Source organism: Gnatocerus cornutus, chromosome 8 (assembly GCF_029298725.1).
Source record: "Gnatocerus cornutus isolate USDA-ARS CGAHR chromosome 8, icGnaCorn1.1, whole genome shotgun sequence".
Lineage (NCBI taxonomy): Eukaryota > Metazoa > Arthropoda > Insecta > Coleoptera > Tenebrionidae > Gnatocerus > Gnatocerus cornutus.
In genome coordinates, this window is record NC_142240.1 from 5184300 (window position 1) to 5193581 (window position 9282).

Consider the following 9282-nt stretch of genomic DNA (forward strand, 5'->3'; position numbering starts at 1 on the left):
TTTTCTGGCTTGAATTCGCAAAGAAGAGCACGAAATCTACAAAATCATGACTTTTTACCAAGATTCAACGGCTGAATTGCAAGAAAACAGCAGAATTCTGCACAAAATCATCAAAATTCTTACAGAAAACCGCATATTTCGATGCAAAACGACGATTTCTCGCCGATCTTCGTTGTTTTCTGGCATGAATTTGCAAAGAAGAGCACGAAATCTACAAAATCATGACTTTTTACCAAGATTCAACGGCTGAATTGCAAGAAAACAGCAGAATTCTGCACGAAATCATCAATATTCTTAGAGAAAACCGCATATTTCGATGCAAAACGACGATTTCTCGCTGATTTTCGTTGTTTTCTATCTTGAATTCGCAAAAAGCACAAAATCTACAAAATCATGACTTTTTACCAAGATTCAACGGCTGAATTGCAAGAAAACAGCAGAATTCTGCACGAAATCGTCAAAATTCTTAGAGAAAACCGCATATTTCGATGCAAAACGACGATTTCTCGCCGATTTTCGTTGTTTTCTGGCTTGAATTCGCAAAGAAGAGCACGAAATCAACAAAATCTTGACTTTTTACCAAGATTCAACGGCTGAATTGCAAGAAAACAGCAGAATTCTGCACGAAATCATCAAAATTCTTACAGAAAACCGCATTTTTCGATGCAAAACGACGATTTCTCGCCGATTTTCGTTGTTTTCTGGCTTGAATTCGCAAAGAAGAGCACGAAATCTACAAAATCATGACTTTTTACCAAGATTCAACGGCTGAATTGCAAGAAAACAGCAGAATTATGCACGAAATCATCAAAATTCTTACAGAAAACCGCCTATTTCGATGCAAAACAACGATTTCTCGCCGATTTTCGTTGTTTTCTGGCTTGAATTCGCAAAGAAGAGCACGAAATCTACAAAATCATCACTTTTTACCAAGATTCTACGGCTGAATTGCAAGAAAACAGCAGAATTCTGCACGAAATCATCAAAATTCTTACAGAAAACCGCATATTTCGATGCAAAACGACGATTTCTCGCCGATTTTCGTTGTTTTCTGGCTTGAATTCGCAAAGAAGAGCACGAAATCTACAAAATCATAACTTTTTACCAAGATTCAACGGCTGAATTGCAAGAAAACAGCAGAATTCTGCACGAAATCATCAAAATTCTTAGAGAAAACTGCATATTTCGATGCAAAACAACGATTTCTCGCCGATTTTCGTTGTTTTCTATCTTGAATTCGCCAAGAAGAGCACGAAATCTACAAAATCATGACTTTTTACCTAGATTCAACGGCTGAATTGCAAGAAAACAGCAGAATTCTGCACGAAATCATCAAAATTCTTACAGAAAACCGCATATTTCGATGCAAAACGACGATTTCTCGCCGATTTTCGTTGTTTTCTGGCTTGAATTCGCAAAGAAGAGCACGAAATCTACAAAATCATAACTTTTTACCAAGATTCAACGGCTGAATTGCAAGAAAACAGCAGAATTCTGCACGAAATCATCAAAATTCTTAGAGAAAACTGCATATTTCGATGCAAAACAACGATTTCTCGCCGATTTTCGTTGTTTTCTATCTTGAATTCGCCAAGAAGAGCACGAAATCTACAAAATCATGACTTTTTACCTAGATTCAACGGCTGAATTGCAAGAAAACAGCAGAATTCTGCACGAAATCATCAAAATTCTTACAGAAAACCGCATATTTCGATGCAAAACAACGATTTCTCGCCGATTTTCGTTGTTTTCTGGCTTGAATTCGCAAAGAAGAGCACGAAATCTACAAAATCATCACTTTTTACCAAGATTCTACGGCTGAATTGCAAGAAAACAGCAGAATTCTGCACGAAATCATCAAAATTCTTACAGAAAACCGCATATTTCGATGCAAAACGACGATTTCTCGCCGATTTTCGTTGTTTTCTGGCTTGAATTCGCAAAGAAGAGCACGAAATCTACAAAATCATGACTTTTTACCTAGATTCAACGGCTGAATTGCAAGAAAACAGCAGAATTCTGCACGAAATCATCAAAATTCTTACAGAAAACCGCATATTTCGATGCAAAACAACGATTTCTCGCCGATTTTCGTTGTTTTCTGGCTTGAATTCGCAAAGAAGAGCACGAAATCTACAAAATCATGACTTTTTACCTAGATTCAACGGCTGAATTGCAAGAAAACAGCAGAATTCTGCACGAAATCATCAAAATTCTTACAGAAAACCGCATATTTCGATGCAAAACAACGATTTCTCGCCGATTTTCGTTGTTTTCTGGCTTGAATTCGCAAAGAAGAGCACGAAATCTACAAAATCATGACTTTTTACCAAGATTCAACGGCTGAATTGCAAGAAAACAGCAGAATTCTGCACGAAATCATCAAAATTCTTAGAGAAAACTGCATATTTCGATGCAAAACAACGATTTCTCGCCGATTTTCGTTGTTATCTATCTTGAATTCGCCAAGAAGAGCACGAAATCTACAAAATCATGACTTTTTACATAGATTCAACGGCTGAATTACAAGATAACAGCAGAATTCTGCACGAAATCATCAAAATTCTTACAGAAAACGGCATATTTCGATGCAAAACAACGATTTCTCGCCGATTTTCGTTGTTTTCTATCTTGAATTCGCCAAGACGACCACCAAATCTAAAAAATCATGACATTTTACCTAGATTCAACGGCTGAATTGCAAGAAAACAGCAGAATTCTGCACGAAATCATCAAAATTCTTACAGAAAACCGCATATTTCGATGCAAAACGACGATTTCTCGCCGATTTTCGTTGTTTTCTGGCTTGAATTCGCAAAGAAGAGCACGAAATCTACAAAACCATGACTTTTTACCAAGATTCAACGGCTGAATTGCAAGAAAACAGCAGAATTCTGCACGAAATCATCAAAATTCTTACAGAAAACCGCATATTTCGATGCAAAACGACGATTTCTCGCCGATTTTCGTTGTTTTCTGGCTTGAATTCGCAAAGAAGAGCACGAAATCTACAAAATCATCACTTTTTACCAAGATTCTACGGCTGAATTGCAAGAAAACAGCAGAATTCTGCACGAAATCATAAAATTCTTAGAGAAAACCGCATATTTCGATGCAAAACGACGATTCCTCGCTGATTTTCGTTGTTTTCTATCTTGAATTCGCAAAGAAGAGCACGAAATCTACAAAATCATGACTTTTTACCAAGATTCAACGGCTGAATTGCAAGAAAACAGCAGAATTCTGCTCGAAATCTTCAAAATTCTTAGAGAAAACCGCATATTTCGATGCAAAACGACGATTTCTCGCCGATTTTAGTTGTTTTCTGGCTTGAATTTGCAAAGAAGAGCACGAAATCTACAAAATCATCACTTTTTACCAAGATTCAACGGCTGAATTGCAAGAAAACAGCAGAATTCTGCACGAAATCATCAAAATTCTTACAGAAAACCGCATATTTCGATGCAAAACGACGATTTTTCGCCGATTTTCGTTGTTTTCTGGCTTGAATTCGCAAAGAAGAGCACGAAATCTACAAAATCATGACTTTTTACAAGATTCAACGGCTGAATTGCAAGAAAACAGCAGAATTCTGCACGAAATCATCAAAATTCTTACAGAAACCGCATCTTTCGATGCAAAACGACGATTTCTCGCCGATTTTCGTTGTTTTCTGGCTTGAATTCGCAAAGAAGAGCACGAAATCTACAAAATCATGACTTTTTACCAAGATTCAACGGCTGAATTGCAAGAAAACATCAGAATTCTGCACGAAATCATCAAAATTCTTACAGAAAACCGCATATTTCGATGCAAAACAACGATTTCTCGCCGATTTTCGTTGTTTTCTGGCTTGAATTCGCAAAGAAGAGCACGAAATCTACAAAATCATCACTTTTTACCAAGATTCTACGGCTGAATTGCAAGAAAACAGCAGAATTCTGCACGAAATCATAAAATTCTTAGAGAAAACCGCATATTTCGATGCAAAACGACGATTTCTCGCTGATTTTCGTTGTTTTCTATCTTGAATTCGCAAAGAAGAGCACGAAATCTACAAAATCATGACTTTTTACCAAGATTCAACGGCTGAATTGCAAGAAAACAGCAGAATTCTGCACGAAATCGTCAAAATTCTTAGAGAAAACCGCATATTTCGATGCAAAACGACGATTTCTCGCCGATTTTCGTTGTTTTCTGGCTTGAATTCGCAAAGAAGAGCACGAAATCTACAAAATCATCACTTTTTACCAAGATTCAACGGCTGAATTGCAAGAAAACAGCAGAATTCTGCACGAAATCATCAAAATTCTTACAGAAAACCGCATATTTCGATGCAAAACGACGATTTTTCGCCGATTTTCGTTGTTTTCTGGCTTGAATTCGCAAAGAAGAGCACGCAATCTACAAAATCATGACTTTTTACAAGATTCAACGGCTGAATTGCAAGAAAACAGCAGAATTCTGCACGAAATCATCAAAATTCTTACAGAAAACCGCATCTTTCGATGCAAAACGACGATTTCTCGCCGATTTTCGTTGTTTTCTGGCTTGAATTCGCAAAGAAGAGCACGAAATCTACAAAATCATGACTTTTTACCAAGATTCAACGGCTGAATTGCAAGAAAACATCAGAATTCTGCACGAAATCATCAAAATTCTTACAGAAAACCGCATATTTCGATGCAAAACAACGATTTCTCGCCGATTTTCGTTGTTTTCTGGCTTGAATTCGCAAAGAAGAGCACGAAATCTACAAAATCATCACTTTTTACCAAGATTCTACGGCTGAATTGCAAGAAAACATCAGAATTCTGCACGAAATCATCAAAATTCTTACAGAAAACCGCATATTTCGATGCAAAACGACGATTTCTCGCCGATTTTCGTTGTTTTCTGGCTTGAATTCGCAAAGAAGAGCACGAATTCTACAAAATCATGACTTTTTACCAAGATTCAACGGCTGAATTGCAAGAAAACAGCAGAATTCTGCTCGAAATCTTCAAAATTCTTAGAGAAAACCGCATATTTCGATGCAAAACGACGATTTCTCGCCGATTTTAGTTGTTTTCTGGCTTGAATTTGCAAAGAAGAGCACGAAATCTACAAAATCATCACTTTTTACCAAGATTCAACGGCTGAATTGCAAGAAAACAGCAGAATTCTGCACGAAATCATCAAAATTCTTACAGAAAACCGCATATTTCGATGCAAAACGACGATTTTTCGCCGATTTTCGTTGTTTTCTGGCTTGAATTCGCAAAGAAGAGCACGAAATCTACAAAATCATGACTTTTTACAAGATTCAACGGCTGAATTGCAAGAAAACAGCAGAATTCTGCACGAAATCATCAAAATTCTTACAGAAACCGCATCTTTCGATGCAAAACGACGATTTCTCGCCGATTTTCGTTGTTTTCTGGCTTGAATTCGCAAAGAAGAGCACGAAATCTACAAAATCATGACTTTTTACCAAGATTCAACGGCTGAATTGCAAGAAAACATCAGAATTCTGCACGAAATCATCAAAATTCTTACAGAAAACCGCATATTTCGATGCAAAACAACGATTTCTCGCCGATTTTCGTTGTTTTCTGGCTTGAATTCGCAAAGAAGAGCACGAAATCTACAAAATCATCACTTTTTACCAAGATTCTACGGCTGAATTGCAAGAAAACAGCAGAATTCTGCACGAAATCATAAAATTCTTAGAGAAAACCGCATATTTCGATGCAAAACGACGATTTCTCGCTGATTTTCGTTGTTTTCTATCTTGAATTCGCAAAGAAGAGCACGAAATCTACAAAATCATGACTTTTTACCAAGATTCAACGGCTGAATTGCAAGAAAACAGCAGAATTCTGCACGAAATCGTCAAAATTCTTAGAGAAAACCGCATATTTCGATGCAAAACGACGATTTCTCGCCGATTTTCGTTGTTTTCTGGCTTGAATTCGCAAAGAAGAGCACGAAATCTACAAAATCATCACTTTTTACCAAGATTCAACGGCTGAATTGCAAGAAAACAGCAGAATTCTGCACGAAATCATCAAAATTCTTACAGAAAACCGCATATTTCGATGCAAAACGACGATTTTTCGCCGATTTTCGTTGTTTTCTGGCTTGAATTCGCAAAGAAGAGCACGCAATCTACAAAATCATGACTTTTTACAAGATTCAACGGCTGAATTGCAAGAAAACAGCAGAATTCTGCACGAAATCATCAAAATTCTTACAGAAAACCGCATCTTTCGATGCAAAACGACGATTTCTCGCCGATTTTCGTTGTTTTCTGGCTTGAATTCGCAAAGAAGAGCACGAAATCTACAAAATCATGACTTTTTACCAAGATTCAACGGCTGAATTGCAAGAAAACATCAGAATTCTGCACGAAATCATCAAAATTCTTACAGAAAACCGCATATTTCGATGCAAAACAACGATTTCTCGCCGATTTTCGTTGTTTTCTGGCTTGAATTCGCAAAGAAGAGCACGAAATCTACAAAATCATCACTTTTTACCAAGATTCTACGGCTGAATTGCAAGAAAACATCAGAATTCTGCACGAAATCATCAAAATTCTTACAGAAAACCGCATATTTCGATGCAAAACGACGATTTCTCGCCGATTTTCGTTGTTTTCTGGCTTGAATTCGCAAAGAAGAGCACGAATTCTACAAAATCATGACTTTTTACCAAGATTCAACGGCTGAATTGCAAGAAAACAGCAGAATTTTCCACGAAATCATCAAAATTCTTAGAGAAAACTGCATATTTCGATGCAAAACAACGCTTTCTCGCCGATTTTCGTTGTTTTCTATCTTGAATTTGCCAAGAAGAGCACGAAATCTACAAAATCATGACTTTTTACATAGATTCAACGGCTGAATTGCAAGAAAACAGCAGAATTCTGCACGAAATCATCAAAATTCTTACAGAAAACCGCATATTTCGATGCAAAACAACGATTTCTCGCCGATTTTCGTTGTTTTCTATCTTGAATTCGCCAAGAAGAGCACGAAATCTACAAAATCATGACTTTTTACCAAGATTCAACGGCTGAATTGCAAGAAAACAGCAGAATTATGCACGAAATCATCAAAATTCTTACAGAAAACCGCATATTTCGATGCAAAACGAAGATTTCTCGCCGATTTTCGTTGTTTTCTGGCTTGAATTCGCAAAGAAGAGAACGAAATCTACAAAATCATGACTCTTTACCAAGATTCAACGGCTGAATTGCAAGAAAACAGCAGAATTCTGCACAAAATCATCAAAATTCTTACAGAAAACCGCATATTTCGATGCAAAACGACGATTTCTCGCCGATCTTCGTTGTTTTCTGGCATGAATTTGCAAAGAAGAGCACGAAATCTACAAAATCATGACTTTTTACCAAGATTCAACAGAATTCTGCACGAAATCATCAAAATTCTTAGAGAAAACCGCATATTTCGATGCAAAACGACGATTTCTCGCTGATTTTCGTTGTTTTCTATCTTGAATTCGCAAAAAGCACGAAATCTACAAAATCATGACTTTTTACCAAGATTCAACGGCTGAATTGCAAGAAAACAGCAGAATTCTGCACGAAATCGTCAAAATTCTTAGAGAAAACCGCATATTTCGATGCAAAACGACGATTTCTCGCCGATTTTCGTTGTTTTCTGGCTTGAATTCGCAAAGAAGAGCACGAAATCTACAAAATCATGACTTTTTACCAAGATTCAACGGCTGAATTGCAAGAAAACAGCAGAATTATGCACGAAATCATCAAAATTCTTACAGAAAACCGCATATTTCGATGCAAAACAACGATTTCTCGCCGATTTTCGTTGTTTTTTGGCTTGAATTCGCAAAGAAGAGCACGAAATCTACAAAATCATCACTTTTTACCAAGATTCTACGGCTGAATTGCAAGAAAACAGCAGAATTCTGCACGAAATCATTAAAATTCTCACAGAAAACCGCATATTTCGATGCAAAACGACGATTTCTCGCCGATTTTCGTTGTTTTCTGGCTTGAATTCGCAAAGAAGAGCACGAAATCTACAAAATCATGACTTTTTACCAAGATTCAACGGCTGAATTGCAAGAAAACAGCAGAATTCTGCACGAAATCATCAAAATTCTTAGAGAAAACTGCATATTTCGATGCAAAACAACGATTTCTCGCCGATTTTCGTTGTTTTCTATCTTGAATTCGCCAAGAAGAGCAAGAAATCTACAAAATCATGACTTTTTACATAGATTCAACGGCTGAATTACAAGAAAACAGCAGAATTCTGCACGAAATCATCTAAATTCTTACAGAAAACGGCATATTTCGATGCAAAACAACGATTTCTCGCCGATTTTCGTTGTTTTCTATCTTGAATTCGCCAAGACGACTACGAAATCTAAAAAATCATGACATTTTACCTAGATTCAACGGCTGAATTGCAAGAAAACAGCAGAATTCTGCACGAAATCATCAAAATTCTTACAGAAAACCGCATATTTCGATGCAAAACGACGATTTCTCGCCGATTTTCGTTGTTTTCTGGCTTGAATTCGCAAAGAAGAGCACGAAATCTACAAAACCATGACTTTTTACCAAGATTCAACGGCTGAATTGCAAGAAAACAGCAGAATTCTGCACGAAATCATCAAAATTCTTACAGAAAACCGCATATTTCGATGCAAAACGACGATTTCTCGCCGATCTTCGTTGTTTTCTGGCATGAATTTGCAAAGAAGAGCACGAAATCTACAAAATCATGACTTTTTACCAAGTTTCAACAGAATTCTGCACGAAATCATCAAAATGCTTAGAGAAAACCGCATATTTCGATGCAAAACGACGATTTCTCGCTGATTTTCGTTGTTTTCTATCTTGAATTCGCAAAAAGCACGAAATCTACAAAATCATGACTTTTTACCAAGATTCAACGGCTGAATTGCAAGAAAACAGCAGAATTCTGCACGAAATCGTCAAAATTCTTAGAGAAAACCGCATATTTCGATGCAAAACGACGATTTCTCGCCGATTTTCGTTGTTTTCTGGCTTGAATTCGCAAAGAAAAGCACGAAATCTACAAAATCATGACTTTTTACCAAGATTCAACGGCTGAATTGCAAGAAAACAGCAGAATTATGCACGAAATCATCAAAATTCTTACAGAAAACCGCATATTTCGATGCAAAACAACGATTTCTCGCCGATTTTCGTTGTTTTTTGGCTTGAATTCGCAAAGAAGAGCACGAAATCTACAAAATCATCACTTTTTACCAAGATTCTAC